Raw genomic sequence first — 16,212 nt, 5'->3', positions numbered from 1 at the left:
GCCACTCTTCTGCTTTGTCCCTGTTTTACTGTATACTCAACTGAGTATACGATAAAACAGAGACGAAGCAGAAGAGTGGCAGGCTGCGGTAAATCCATAGGAATGAATGGACACAGCCGGCACGTAGGGGGTTAAGCAGTCGGCCGCTTCCATTCATTCCTATGGGTGCTAAGCTTTTCGCACAATGATTGGCAAGTAGCCAAGCATTGTAGGAAATAACCTCCGATCTCGAGGTCGGGACCGGAATTCCAATTGCGATCATGAAATTTACTCGATCGCCAATCGGAATCCGAACATTTCTGATCCCGATTGCTCAACCCTAGTCCTGATCATATGAAGATCTCAAAGGGTCACAGCTTATTATAGATTATTACAGCTTCTCCTTATAATGAAGTTGTGTGATCACATGGACAAAGCATATTTAATTTCACCACAAGTAAAGAGTTAAAGGGGTTATCCAGTGTCTAAAATTCATGGCCTATCCTTAGGATGGGCCATCAATATTCCATCTTCGGGGGTCTGACAATTGGGATCCCCACAAATCACCGGTACTGAAGCAGAAAGGAAAGCCATGTCACTTACTCATCATATAGAATCATAGACTTCAGGTAGGCCAGTGTTACAGTACTTACCGTCGCTGCTATAGTTTGTATGGCAGTGAGCAGCGTGGCTATCCCATGTTGTCTTGGTACCTGTGATCTCTAGGGGACCCAAGTGTCAGACAGATTTCATATTTATTGCCTATCCTAAAGATAGGCCCATAATGTTAGAAACAGGATAACCCCATTTAAGATTCCCATTCAATAATAGCAAGTTGAGATCTTGAGACAATGTTATCAAAAGAATGCAATAGATTTGTAAACTTTTTCAGCAAGCATGCCAGTCTTATTTACTGAAACTGCAATATCCCTTTAATTCTGATTGAACGGGATGGAATATTCTGCACAACTATATTTCTGCTAAATACACATCGTATGAATCAACTAGAAAATACAGAAAGATGATTTAAATGCTGTCCATTTCCTATTCACTTCAGAACGCTTTTAGTTTATTTCAAGTGCACGTTTATGACTGAATGCAAATTTTAGCAATCTGCATCATGCTGATTATTTTTTAATTGTCTGTCAATAGCTGAAAATTGTGTCGGCTGAAACTTATATGCAGAAATATTAAAATATCTCCAGAAAATATTGGCAGGCTTTATATGCATGTGCCTCTATTTCAGATTATAAGTCAGGGGGGCCATCTTTAATCATTGTAAAGAATAATATGGGAGAAACAAAGTTTGTCTTTATGCTATGATAGATAACGCAAAGTTAACCAAAGGGGTTTTGCTCATTTATAGGTAAATATTTAGTCACTTGTAACCTGGCTGCTTCAATATATCCCATTGAGTTAGGCCTGGTTCACATTTGTGTTCAGTATTTCGTTCTGGGAGTCCGCTTAAGGACCCTCCAAATGGAATACTGAATGCATTGACAATCGATGAGCTTATGAAAGCACATGGACCTCATAGACTATGGTATAATGGGGCCGTGTGTTTTCACTTCATGAACTACTTTCCTCTCCACATTACTCATGCAGAGACTGCGCGGAAAACACACGGACCTCATTATAGTCTATGGGGTCTGTGTGCTTTCATTGCTCAACCCTTGTAAATGCGTTCAGTATTCCATTTGGAGGGGGGGTCCCCAAGTGGAATCCATGGAATGGATTACCGAATGCAGATGTGAACCAGTCCTTACATGGAGCAACAGTACACAATGTTGTAACTGAGCAGGAATAGAGACTTTAGTATGGTACCGAGTTCTTTTGATCGTGGAGTTCTCAGCAGTCCTGCCATTGATTTATTTGATGAGAAGAAGTACACGTTACTACATTGTATGGGTCAGAATCTTTCTCATTTTTGCTTTCTCACAATGTTGCTGTGACATCACTTATTGAGATGAACACTGATTGACATCATAGAGAAATGTGTAGGATTGTCCATTCTGCACAATATATAACATACCCCGCAAATAAATGATGTGAGCAATGCCCTCTGCTGACATCTGGTAATTAGCTAGTAATGGTAATATCACTTGATAATTATCACTGAAGCAAAACATCAAGATGCTGCGAGCTGGAACAGCGCTAAGTGCGGACTAACACGAGGACCCTTGCTTCATCGCTAATGAGGAAAATGAAAGCCATAAAACATACTATGTATCAGTACAATATAACTGATGTGTGCATGTTATCTTATGAAAATGGGAATTGTTATCATAGTGATAGAACTTGTTATACGTGTACCTAACATGTAACTGGAAAAAAAGATCAATGGCAATATAGCAACTGAAAATACTGTGCTTGCATTTTGGATATATTGAAATTTTAGGCATGTATGAGCAGAGACAACTTCTATGCTCTCCTATTCCTGAAAGGTCCATAGGTTAATGCTATTATATACATACTTATTTACCTACAATACACATATAATGGACTGTTTCCTCCATAGCCTACAGATGTAACAGTCATTGAACGAATGTTCGGATTGTGTTAGCGATCATTTCTCCATTCACTTTGTATAACATTAACTCTTTCATAATGTGTCATGGAGTAAAATGGCGCAATAATACATTGGTTTATCAGTTGCATCATTTCTAGCTCTAATTTGGCAAAAGGGAACTTGTCACTATAAAAATACAAAGCAGTCAGCAGGTTATGGGGCAGGAGGAGCTGGGCACATTGAATATTTGTGGGGAAAGATTCAGTGTAACTTGTCATTTACTTAAATCTTACTTAAAATCTGCTCTCTCTTTTTTCTGTGCAGTCAATGGGATTGTCCTATCTGTGACTGACAGCTTCTCCTCTATGACTGCACGTATAAATCTATAGCTATACATTAATCTGCTCAGCTCCTCCTGCTCTATAACATGATGTTTGCAGATTGCACTGAATTTTCCTGGTGACAAGCTTCCTTTAGTACTCCAAATTTTCATTAAGACAATTTACTACACTATTGTGTCTTTCTACCAAAACTGACTACACTGGGTGGCCACAACAGTTGCAGCAAACTTTACCTTCAAATTTTTTTCAATGTCTTTTGTTATGGGACATCAGGATGCAGCAGGCCGCAGTTCGGCTTGCAATAACTTATAACATGTCATATGACATTGTTATGATCAAAGCATTTTATATTATCAAAAAAACTATAACAATACTATAAATTGTGTATTACTCTAGAGTAGAGATGAGCGAGTAGTACTCGATCGAGTAGGTATTCGATCGAATACTACGGTATTTGAAATACTCGTACTCGATCGAGTACTACTAGCTGTTCGAAGTTAAGATTCGATGCAGAACCAGCATTTATTGGCAGAATGCTATACATTGCCAATCAACGCTGGTTCTTCTCCTACCTTTAGAAGTCTTCTCCCTGCGCAGCGTCCCCGCGTCCTCTTCTGGCTCTGAATTCACTCTGCCAAGCATCGGGCCTGGGCAGAGCCGACTGCGCATGTCTGCTTGTAGTGCAGGCATGCGCAGTCGGCTCTGCCCAGGCCCGATGCCTAGCAGAGTGAATTCAAGGCCAGAATAGGACGCAGGGACGCTGCGCAGGGAGAAGAATCCAGCCCGACCCTCACTCATGGACTTGGTAAGTAGAATTTAATGGAATGTTGCGTACCCCTGAAACCAGCATTTCCCCCCATAGACTATAATGGGGTTCAAAACCCATTTGAACAGTCGAACAGTTTGCGGCTGTTCGAATCGGATTTCGAACCCTGAACATTTTAGTGTTCGCTCATCTCTACTCTAGAGCTTTTTTTTTAATGAGACTGATATATAGTGCTGTCATACCTCCAATCTTTCAGAGTATCAAAGAGGAGACAAAATCAGATAATTTAAATATAATATGTCTCTAACCAAACCTATGCCCCCTTTGACCTAACGCCAGTCCCACCCAGTTACTCTGTGCCACCACACAGTATAATGTCCTTTTAGTGGCTGTGACAGTGTATAATGCCGCCTTAGTTCCCACATATGCCCATAGATCATGGCCACACATTTTATATCTCCTTATGGTCTTGACAGTATAGATAAATAAATAGATAGTCTTTTGTGACACTTAACTTTTTAACCAAGTTCTTCAGTCTCTTTTACTTGCTAGCTCTGGATTATAAAAACTATACAAACAATCTAATTAGCTTTTCCTCAGGGGATTTGGAATTGGCTAAGTATGTTATTTCACTGACAGTGATGAAAAGGAGCAGTGGGAAAACGCATGGATGTTCTTTGTAATACTTGTACTGATTGACAAGTTAACACATTCCAGATAGTGTCTCAAATGTATATATAAGCTGATATTCCTGTATTTCATGGTTCTAGTAACACATATTTACCTTAATTCACAGCAAATTTTCACATAGAGTGTAAAATTATATTAAAGAGGTCCTTTCATGTCGTCATGAAAGTGCAGTTTTATACACTGCTTGAAAGCCAACAGTGCGCTGAATTCAATGCACTGTCGGCTTTCCCGGTATCTGCTTTCTCAGTTTTATACACCGCTACAAAGCCAACTGTGCCCTGAATTCAGCGTACCGTTGTCTCTCTAGCAGTATATAAAACTACACTTTCATGAGGACATGAAAGGTCCTCTTTAAGAACATGATATGTATATGACCTTTATCTTTCCAATAATAATTGAATGTATTCTACTGTCAAAAAATATAAATCAAACAATTGATAGTATCAAAAAAAACTGAATTTACTCATTCCCCAGAAATATGGTTTTCAGTATCTACTTTATTCTTCTATTTAACGTACTTAATATTCTAAAGAAAAGTTTCCATGCCATGATTTATTGTAATCGATTTAACTTCATGTCCATGGTTAGTGTTTCTTTAAATATTGATCTGTCAAGTACCTGCTTTATATCCTACTTCAGTTTATTTCCTGGTGATTTAATGGATTTTATTTTATTTACAGGTCTCAGGGTTTTACTGCACTTTAAACTTACATGTCCAGGTAAGATCAGATATTCCCACTAGTTTACGCAGTATAGATTGAATTTTGTGGTGTAAAGCAGAAGAGTTTCACATAATACAGATGCCTTAGTTTATTATGATGATATGTGATGCTATTTAATTCTATCTGATGAAATGTGTGAATTTATAATGCAAATATCTAATATAACGTAGAATGTGCCGATTAAATAGGTAGGATATGCTATAAATACCTGATAGTTCCAGGTTGCTGGTCTCAGCTGTGACACCAGCATCTATCTTGAGAACAGGGACCTCATCTTTTCCCAAAAGTGAATGGAACAGTGCGCTATGTGTCTCTCCATTCAGTTGTATCCGACACACAAAAATAGCTGAAATTGCCTGGTCTTTCTGTACCTCCCAGACAAGTGAATGGAGATGCATTAGCTACCCCTCTCCATCAGAATGAACCTGCTCTAAAGATGGGTGCAAGTCTGAGAGGTAAGACCCCATCTTTCAGGTATTTATGACACATCACATATATATACCCATAAATACTAAGATGGGAATGCCAATATAAAGGGACATGCTTTCATTTTTATATTACCTCGTTTGACCTGTAAAGTAATTTTTGAATTAGCTCAAAAATCGGGAACATTCATAGACTATCAGGATTGACACAACTGGATAACTCCTTTCCAAATACCTATTACGGCATTTAAATTGAAAAAACTGAAATAATGTCTCCTGCCCTTCCAGACACAACACAACTGTGTACTATATGCATTACAATAGTGCTATATAATACTTCAATACCTCTGCAGGTGAAATGTGCATGAACCCTGACCTTCGCACCAGGATAACTGGTTGTTTTTTGGAAAATAAGCTGAATATTGAAGGTGGACTCACCATGGTTGTAGACAGAATACCCATTTCCAGCCCTGATTAAAACAGAAACTATTGAAATGTCTGCACCTAGGTTTTTAGAACATATTTTTATAAATGTTCAGCAGTGTATTGCACTGTAATCTAAAGACATTTTCCAGCATGAAGATGCACATATTGTAAGCAAATGTTGTGCTCGCAATGCTTAAGAGCACTTTAGGCGTTTAATACATGTAAGTCTTGTATATTCATCATCTCATGGTTCTTCATTGGATCTAATTGTTTTACTAAACAAAGCCATGGTTTCATTGTGGATCCTGGTATTGGACAAAATGTTTGATTTTCAATATATTAAATGGAAGTGGATCCATGCACCAGACTGTAGTTGTAGAATTCCTTTATTTTGGTTTATCTTTCACGTATTGTCTTAGAATGTTTACAGATAAGATGATGTTCTTATTAACCTGACCATAAAAAAATAAATAAATCTGATTAAATATTTTTGGGACATTTATTGACCTCTCAGCCATAGGTATAACTAGCAGGGGATGACAAAAGACAAAAGTGACTTTTTAAGTTAAAAGAAACATTGTTTAGTCTATAAGTGTATTAAATGTTTCTCATACATGAAGCAAATCATCTTTACTTATCTGTCCAGTACCTTTATGTACTAAGAATCTACAGTATATTTTAGGAACTAAGCCTGAGAAACTAATGGCACACGTCATGCATTGTGAACATAAAATCCTGAAAGTAGAGCTGCGATTTCTTATGTGATGCCATTGTTTTATTGTTTTGAATTTATGTCCAAGACATTGAACAAGATAGACAAAAAATGTTATGAAACAATTGAGAGTAGGAAATGATCTAATGTGCAATATAAAGCAATATAAACATACAACATGTAAGTTTACAAAAGCAGGTCTCGTGTATATGTATTGCTGCCAAGTAGGATAAAGATGTGAGGAAAAAGGAAATGAATTGAACGGTAATATTTGTCCAGACTTACACAATGGCTCATGTCAAAGAGTTTACTAAAGAAATCTATGAGGAAGACAGAACTACAATATAGTCAAGTTTTATGATTTTTCTCTTCTTAATTATAAAACTGTGGGTTTGGACTTCCTTATAAGTTTTAATCGTGTTTGGTTGTGTTCTATAGTATGTGTACTATGTAAAACATTTTTTTTGTACTTTAGGTCCATTTATGAAATTATTTGTGTCTCCTACTAAATAATACCTTTATAACTGCATGACCCTGAAGACTCCTCCTGTTGTAGTTAGAGTTCTGGATACCGTATTGTCTGATGCTACAATTTATGTCACAATTGTAAATTGTAATAGGTATTTTCCATACTACAGTATGTAGTTTCTAATGTAAAAGATGGGTCCAGAGCAGTTTAAGTGTTAAATAAAGAACTTTAAGATGTAAAATCTCAGGTTATTGTCCTTTGTAGCCAACAAGAGTGTATCGATAAAAACTGAAGATTGTCTATTCTGGGAATACTGGTCTAAGTAAACATACAGATATAACATTAACCAGTCATGCATTACAAAGAGCTAAAGGAAGTTTTCCAATTTCATTGAGATAAGTACATTTTATATGATCTTAAAAGAGTTACTAGGATTTTCAAAAGATATAACAATGCGGTTTTCCAAGCAATTCCAACACTACTGCTCTGGTGGTGTCGTGTCCTATAGTGATGCCATCCATTTTTACGTGAGTGCGCCACTAAAGGGGTTGACCAACGCCCTTGGATTGTCTAAAATCCACAGGATAGGTCATCAGTATCTGATCATTGGGGGGCTGATACCCATAACCCACTTTAATCAGGGGATTTGGCTGCCAGAAGCAGGTATATGGTAGGCTGCAAGAAGAAGTTAAATGGTAGGAAGCAGTTCTGCATCTATTGATATGAATGAGAGCATAGCTACACTTTCCTGGCACTACCGCTACATTGTACATCCCCATATATTGTCTATAGTTTCCCCATCTGTACACTGTAAAAGAGCTGCCGTGGAATTGCAGCTTTGCTTTCATTCACTTCAATAGGAGGAGAGCTACTTGTGGTTGTGTATTTTTTTCTGAAAATTCTGGAAAACTGTAAAAACTTTGTAAATTAATGATTTGTCCATGTGCAACTATTAGGGCTGGAAGGACAGTGCAAAACCTTTGTTAGCATACCTGTCCTGTGCTTATATGTCCGACCATTTGTAGAAATAAAGCTTGGCACCCCTGGTGCATTGTTCAGCCTATGAAATGGTGTCATGTATATATATATATATATATATATATATATATATATATATATTATAATGGTCTATATATAGTCTAGATATAATCCCTTCAGTAGGAATTTAATGATTGAAATAAGTTTATTTTTTTTTCAGTTCTATTCAACACATTTCTGTTTACAACAAGAAGTTTAAATGTTGCATGACTAATATGAAAATAAGTTATCCATGTCAAAAAGCAGCTGCCTACAGCAAAGCACACCTGCCACTAGTTTGTTGTCAGCAGTGGGTTCCTAAATGCAAAGACTGGATGGAAATGTGTCCTATGACATAAAAAAAAACTATTTACAGAAGTGAATTTATTTAAATGTTGAAGGCAATTTTTAATGTCCTCTATCTATCTATCTCATATCTATCTATCTATCTATCTATCTATATATCTCATATCTATCTATCTATCTATCTATCTATCTATCTCTCTGTCTATCTGTCTTTCTGCCATCACATTAACTATCTAGCATACTTACAATATAGTAGAGTGTGACACTAAAAGAGTAAAGTTGACATTTATTGTAGTTTTAGTACAGTGTATCTGAAACTTCAAATATTTAAAACAATTCCAACAAGTTACTCATGTATTTTCATAGTTACTATTACATACTGTATGTACTGACAATGCCACCAAAATTTTGGCTAATGTATGTGAAATATTGAAGTGAAGGCTACAGCATCTCCCGTATACTAGATGTTTTTCTTAACCACCAATATGTTGTAAAACATTTTTATCTTAATCTCAGATCAATATACAAATGTTGAATCAATGCTTTTCCCCCAGTTTACCTAATATTGGAGAAATTAAAATTTGTATGTGAAATTGTTTGTGAATTCCACATGCAGTACAGCAGCACCATATACATTGTGTGAAGGACAGCTCTATTTAAAAAAAGGGACATAGTAAGCCCAAAGTATAATAGGTTAAATAATGATAGGAAATAATGATAGCCTCACCCATTACCCACTGGTGGGTTACTAGACCACTGTTGGAGTTGGACAAACTTGCGGCTTCCCAGCTGGGATTGTATACAGACAGCAGTGGGTGTCGGGAGACATCACTGCATTTTGATATCTGATGCAGCATCAGTACAACACCTTACATGGCATGGAGGATGCCAATCACTAGCTTATGCAATCATCTTGTAAGAATTAACAATGCTTGCAGCGTGGTGTGGGTCTATATGCAGACATGGTTATTTTAAAGGATTATTTTAAAGGGGTTTTCTGGTCAAAAAATGTTTATTTAAAAAAATGTCTATAGTGCTATTAATGGGTTAACAAATATACAGATATAGTTTTTAGTGTGCTATGATTTCTGGGTGTCTTTGGGGGCCCATAGTGTCTCCTACTTTTGTTTACACCCTTCCACTTCCTGCTATGTAACCTCCTAACCACTCTCACCACTCTCCCTTCCTCCTTCCTCACTCCTCCCCATACACCCCCTCCCTGTCCAGTTATCCTTCCTACCCTAGCTATACTATATGTCCTACCCTACTTACACAGCCCAACCCTCAACCCCTATTACATACTTACCCTCCATGGCTTCTTCCTGTGAGACGGCCACTTCTTCTCCTGTACTGTGTGCGCGCTCACTGTTACCTCTACTGCGCATACGTAGACACACAGTAGAGGTGATTTACCAGCAGCAGTACGTGCACCCTGCTAGGAGTCCGCGCACATTTCAAGTACAGGAGAAAGACCTGTTTTCATGAAAGAAGCCATAGATGGGTAAGTATGAGTGAAGTGGATGAGGGGAATAGTACTGACAATCCCTTTCTGAAAATTGGGAAAGGATCGTAACTAGAGACAAGCGAACAGTAAAATATTCCATATTCGATATTCGTTTTGAATAGCCGCTCAATATTCGACTATTTGAACGAATATCGAACCCCATTATAGTCTATGGGGAAAAATGCTTCGTTTCAGGGGATCCCACCATTCGACTCAGGAGAGTCACCAAGTCCACTATCACACCACAGGAAATAATGCCAACACCCTGGAATGCAACTGGGACAGCAGGGGAAGCATGCCTGGGGGCATCTAACATACCCAAGTCACTGTATTATGTTGGGATCCCTGTCAGCTTGTGATATGCGCAAGCTGACTTTTTCCCATAGGAATGCATTGACCAGCGTTGATTGGCCGAATACCATACAGAGTACAGAATTCGGCCAATCAACGCTGGTTTTGCCAGAGGCTCGTCTGTGAGGAGGCGGAGTCTAAGATTGGACCAGAATGGAGACTCCTCCGAAGATGCAGCCAAGCTCAGCTCACGGCCAGCACTGCTACATCGAAGCAGAACAGGCTGTGCGCTGAACTCGGCTACTCTGGAGATCCATCCCAGCTTAGCGCACGGCCAGCACTGCTACATCTTCGGAGCAGAGCTGAGTGTGCGCTGAGCATTCGACAAATCAATGCTGGTAAATGCATTCCTATGGGAAAAATCATATCGCAAGCTGACAGGGATCCTGACCAGATAGAGCCCCAAGGAGCTGGGTGAGTGACATTCCCCCCTAAATAAAGGTTATCCCTAGCTAACCCTGCCTGTAGATCTGTCCCTGTCTCACAGTCACATAGTTCACAGTCTCTAATTAATCAAATGTTAAATTCACCATTTGTCTAAAGTGGAGGTCACCTGATTTCGGCCACCAATTCCTTTTTCCGATTTTTTTTTTATTCCTCTGTTGTCTTAGTTCCTGTCCCACCTCCCCTGCGCAGTTATTGGTGCAAAAAATGCGCCAGGGAAGGTGGGAGGGAATACGAATTTTTACTGCGTTTGCCTTGTGGTATTCGATTCTGAATCGAATACCTCGAACGGCCTGATATTAAATCGAATATCTATTCGATCGAATGGTATTTGCTCATCTTTAATCATAACCAGATTATCTGAAAATGTCCCTAGGCGGTCACATTAGTGTAAAACATCATGGACAACTCCTTTAACTTAATCCATTTTCTAAAATTGATGGCCTTTCCTTAGGATAGGCCATCAATATTAGATCTCCTGGGATCTAGAGCAGTGAGCATAAGTACTGCAGCACTTTTCTATTGAAATCTATGGGACTGTGCCGCTGTACCTACACTCTTTGCTATAGTTTGTTAGTTAACAGAACATCTAGAACTGCTCTGCCTCGGTCCCAGTGATCTGTGGGAGTCCTGGCTGTCAGACCCCTGTTAATTACTATGCATTATAACCATTGTTTGGTTTAAGCATTTATATTTATATACTAGCATCTTCCCGTGACTTTGTCTGCAGGTTGGCGTTGGTGCTGTGCCGCTTATATATATGCATTTGTGTTTGGTTAGGAGTCGCCATGTGGGCCCACGTTCACCCCTGCACGCCCTGACCCTGTTTGCCCCTCGCCTGTCCTCACGGCCTCTCCACTTACCGTCTTGCACTGACTCCCCCCCTCTCCCCACCCCTTTCATCCCTCGCGAACATACTCCTTCCCTGTCCAGCGTCCCCGTCCCCTCTCTGTATGTCACGGCCCTGGGCCCCCCCCAGGGCACCCCATGCAGAACCCACCCCTCTGTGAGCCCTCTCCCACGGCGCACCGGCTCCCCTCTTCCTCCCGCAGACCCCCAGCTGTCCCTCCTCAGCCCCATGACTTTCCCTCCCCAGGCCCCCTCACCCATGGCCCCCCCTCTAAACCTTCCCCTTCTGTGGCCCCCACCTGGCAGGTACACCCCGCAACCACCACCCCTGAGCAATCCCCCTCCCCAAACTCCCCTGCTGTGATACCCCTTCCCCTGCGGCTAAATAACACTGCATACCTACCCGAGCCTGGGATGCGACACTGTGCACGAGTGCAGACACAGGCTGCATGTTGGCTACATCGCCGACTGACATGTAGACTTCATAGGCCGCAGCCGCTGCGGGACAGCAGGCCGAACAGATCTTCCCGGCAGCAGCGCATGCAACCTCCTCTACATCTGCGACGGAACAATTCAGTCCCCCAGTAAGCGTGCACAGCCAGCGCAGGTGATGCAGTTCTGGCAGCCACACACTACAGCCACTTGTTCAGGACACGCCGGAGGTTTGAGCCAAGCGATGTCCCTCAGCTTGCTGGCTGAGGGACATGAGATGACGTCATCTCAGGTCTTTCAGCGAATTATGCCGTGAAAATCACCGGTCGCGGTGGTGAAGTCCGGTGGTGTATGTGGATCTAAAGTAGCCTATGTTTTAATCCTGGACCCAAGTTATGTAAGTGTCAAATTTCAAGCTAATCGTTTGGCCGTTTATGCGTGATTGAGGAAGAAACATCCAAACCCACAAACATCTGAACACACAAACTTTCACATTTATAATATTAGTAGGATACTCAGCTTGGAGTGATTATTGTTCTATGATGTGAAGCCATTTAGTCTTATTTGCCTTATATTTGTAGCCATATTGAAAATCTTTTTGTGTAAATGAAGAGTAGACACCTTCTACAAGCACACAAGTACCTTTCTTGGATACAGTGCCCTCCACTCAAATTTTTGATTCATTTAAGCCTGAGCTCCAGCATCACCATGTTACTAATAAACATTATATCTATGTCATAAGGATGGGTGATCAGTATAATAATCATAATCCGGGAAAACACCTTTAACACCAAGAACCAATAATTATGTTTTCAAACCTTATGGTTTAGGGGAAATTGCTTTTGGAGATGGCTTTTTAAAGGTAAGACACTAAACAAAGTGATACAGAATTAAAACAAATCTATCTGCTAAACTTCAAGAGGAGCATTTATTGGAGAATAATATAGGATGGTGCATTTTTTCTTTCCTGTAGTTTGCATTTTATTGTAATACATTGTGAGAATAGATTCTGATGGACTTTACAGAAATATATAGTACTTCTGAATTTGTAGAAATGTTTAATAAAAAAAATTGTTGTGTTGCATTGCATCGTAGTAATGCTAGTCTTGTTTACTGTTGATGAAGGGTTTTGTAGGAGATACTTAAGAATGAAAAACTATTATGCATGCTGCATTTTCTAATTTCCTTATTAGCTGCTCAGCATTTTTCTATGTTGTGAGGTTGATATCTTGTACTTTATCAAAGCCACTAAGCAATTTCAATGTTTTAGCTCATTACTTTGGATGGACATCACGGGTCATTAAAGAGCCAATGAAAATATTTAAACCTTCCATTAGTCTTCACAAATTTAAATTACAAATCAAGGTCCCAACTTTTTTCTCCGTCTGCAGTGCAGCACAGTTCACCTTACATAGAGTGTTACTAAAGAACATTTCATAGGTTTAATGCATGCTGCTAGATTGTTAAATCAATGTGACTTGTAATGTATGTTTTTTTTATTTCTGCATTGGAGATACCTCTGATCCCAAAAGTCTAACCCTTAAAGGGATTCTATCATTAGAGTCCTGTTTTTAGCTACACCCACATAGGAATAGCCTTAAGAAAGGCTATTCTTCCCCTAACTTTAGATGTCTTCTCTGCGTCATAGTTCCTTAGATATCCCAGTTTTCATCCATATGCTAATTCATTTTCTCGCAGCACTGGGGACAGTCCCCAGCATTCAAATAGCATTGGGGGTGGTCTGCGAGAAAATTATCCGCTGCCGCCGCCTTCTTGTTTGCCTCAAGAATTGGCATTCTGATGTGGCATCCCGTTCCTGATTAGTCCCGAATGAATGGGTCTAAACAGGAGCGTGTCTCAAATCGGGGACGCCACGGCTGACTCAACTCCGGAATCTGCAGCAAGATAGGTCATGTCGCTTCTTTTTTCTGCTAAGCAAGCGGCTTCCATTGAAGTCAATGGGAGCCATTTTTGCAGGCAGGGATTCTGCGTCAAAATCCGCCTGCAAAAAATTCCGTGTAAACATACCCATAAAAAACCCAACTTATATTTTACAAATATATAATGTAAATAAAAATAAACAAACATGTTAGGTATCTCCATGTGCATATAAATCCCCAAATATAGATTTACGTGGTTCAGGTGTAGTTATCAGGTGCAGTGAATGCTGGTAAAAAATATATACCATAATACACAAATTAACTTGTTTTACCACTTTGTTTCCCCCCCAAAAAAAAACAATACAAAGTGATCAGAATGTTATACAGTACATACTAAACATTGGTAGCAAAACAAAGTACAACTTGTCCTGCAAAAAAGAGCCCTTCAACATTACAGTAAAAGTTATATGATGACCCCAGGAAATCATTCATTTTCAAAAAGTGATGTTTTATTTCTAAAAGTGGTAAAATGTAATAAAAAGCAATATAAATATGGTAATCATAATGACCCACCGGACAAGTCATATTTAACACAGCAAAATGCAAAAAATTATTATAGAACTGTGTGCTATTTCACATGGATCCCCAAAAACGTAAATAAAATTAAGCAAAACATTATATGTACCCCAAAATGATGTCAAATGAAAGTACAATTCGTCATGCAAAGTGCCCTGACATAGCTATATCGAGGAAAAAATAAAAAAGTTATGCATTTTTGAAGATGGGAGGGAAATATGAAAAGTCACAACGTAAAAAATACCCTGCGTCCCTAAGGGGTTAATAATATAATGGATTATAGAATAAAGATACTCAACACTTAAGACTAATATATTTAAAAGAAAAGTTGGATATTTTCAGATTTTCTTTCTTGTACCATCATGAAAGTGTATTTGAAAGCTGTTATTGATCATATTTTTCAACAATTACATTATAATAATATTTTCTGAAAAGAAAAAAAAAAGTTGTCACAAATTATTTCTATGAAATTGTTCATTTGTTAGCTGTGTCCAAATATACAAAGCCTAATCTCTTCCCAACAAAAATGTGTCTTTTGTTGTCACAGAGATATAAAATCCCTACAGGCCTTCCACACTTTTTTCTTGGCCATACAAGGATTGTAGAACAGCAACAAAAAGATGATTGTGATGCGATTTTCTGAGAAGTAACAAGTTTAATTAAAAAATGTAAAGCTGAATGGAACCTGGTTAAAGTGAACGTGGATTTTCGTTTAAGTTCCACTGTTGATATGTCATTGCTCTCTGTCACATTGTAAGTGATCGTGCTTTGTTATCATCGCTGAGCTTAGGCAGGTTCTAGATGTAGAGTTGACTAAAATACAATGCTTGAATCATGATTCTGCTGCCTGTATTCAGCATGTTACCTGCTACTGCACAAAGGAATGGAAATTACACTTTCTGACACTATGTAGATGAATAAAGCTTAGATCTTGGTTCTTCCAAGCAGCATTCATTGTCACACCAAGGTCTACTCTTTTTTCTTTAAAAAATAAAAAAATATATATTTTTTCGTGTTTTGCTTCTGCTGCTTAAATGTATTATTCAGTAGTATTTACTACAGGTAATCTATCATGCACAACAGCGATACTGTGGTCTGTGTTAACCATTTCGGAATAGTGTATCTTAATAAATTATAGAAATGAAAATAAGGCATCTTAAATGAAAATGCTCTACATTATAAGTACATCTTAAAGGGATTCTACCATTAAAACCTTTCTTTGTGGATAAGATGTCGGAATAGCCTTTAGAAAGGTTATTTGTCTCTTACCTTTAGATGTGGTCTCTGCTGCGCCGTTACTTAGAAATACCAGTTTTTACCAGTATGCAAATGCGTTCTCTTGCAGCGATGGGGGCGGGCCCCAGTGCTCAAACAGCAATGAGGTTGTCCCCACCGCTGCCAGAGAATTGTCTCCAGCGCCGCCTCCTTCTTCGTCCACAGCACAATCTTCAATGTCTTCTTCCGATGCAGGCTCGTAACTTCTAGGCGTCGGGCGTTGAGCAGACGTGTAGGCGTACATGCCTCGGGAAAATGGCCTCTTGCACAGTATTGTTAGTGGCCATTTTCCCGTGGCCTGTGCGCCTGCGCAATATGCTCTGCTCAAGGCCCGACGCCTAGAAGATATGAACCTGCACCGGAAGAAGACATTGAAGATGACGCTGTGGATGAAGAAGGAGGCGGCGCTGTAGACAATTCTCTGGCAGCGGTGAGGATGCCCCCATCGCTGTTTGAGCGCTGGGGCCCGCCCCCATTGCTGCGATAGAACTCATTTGCATACCAGTAAAAACCGGTGTTTCTAAGGAACGGCGCAGTGG

General features: G+C 39.4%; 1 protein-coding gene across 34 annotated transcripts in view; it reads left to right on the top strand.

Annotated features, from left to right (window-relative positions):
• PTPRD (protein tyrosine phosphatase receptor type D) overlaps positions 1 to 16,212 on the top strand; it is a 1,471,303-nt gene that overhangs the window by 717,128 nt on the left and 737,963 nt on the right. For 33 of the 34 annotated variants that reach the window (XM_075278482.1, XM_075278474.1, XM_075278585.1 and 30 more), the window contains exon 7: positions 4,966 to 5,004. The exons of the other annotated variant lie outside the window; for it this stretch is intronic. The gene's annotated coding sequence lies outside the window, so the exon portion shown is untranslated. The remainder of the gene's footprint in view (positions 1 to 4,965; positions 5,005 to 16,212) is intronic. 34 annotated transcript variants of the gene reach the window in all.

This window comes from Leptodactylus fuscus, chromosome 1 (genome assembly GCF_031893055.1).
Source record: "Leptodactylus fuscus isolate aLepFus1 chromosome 1, aLepFus1.hap2, whole genome shotgun sequence".
Classification (NCBI taxonomy): domain Eukaryota; kingdom Metazoa; phylum Chordata; class Amphibia; order Anura; family Leptodactylidae; genus Leptodactylus; species Leptodactylus fuscus.
The sequence above is the reverse complement of the archived record's forward strand: the minus strand, read 5'-3'. Positions and strand labels throughout refer to the sequence as shown.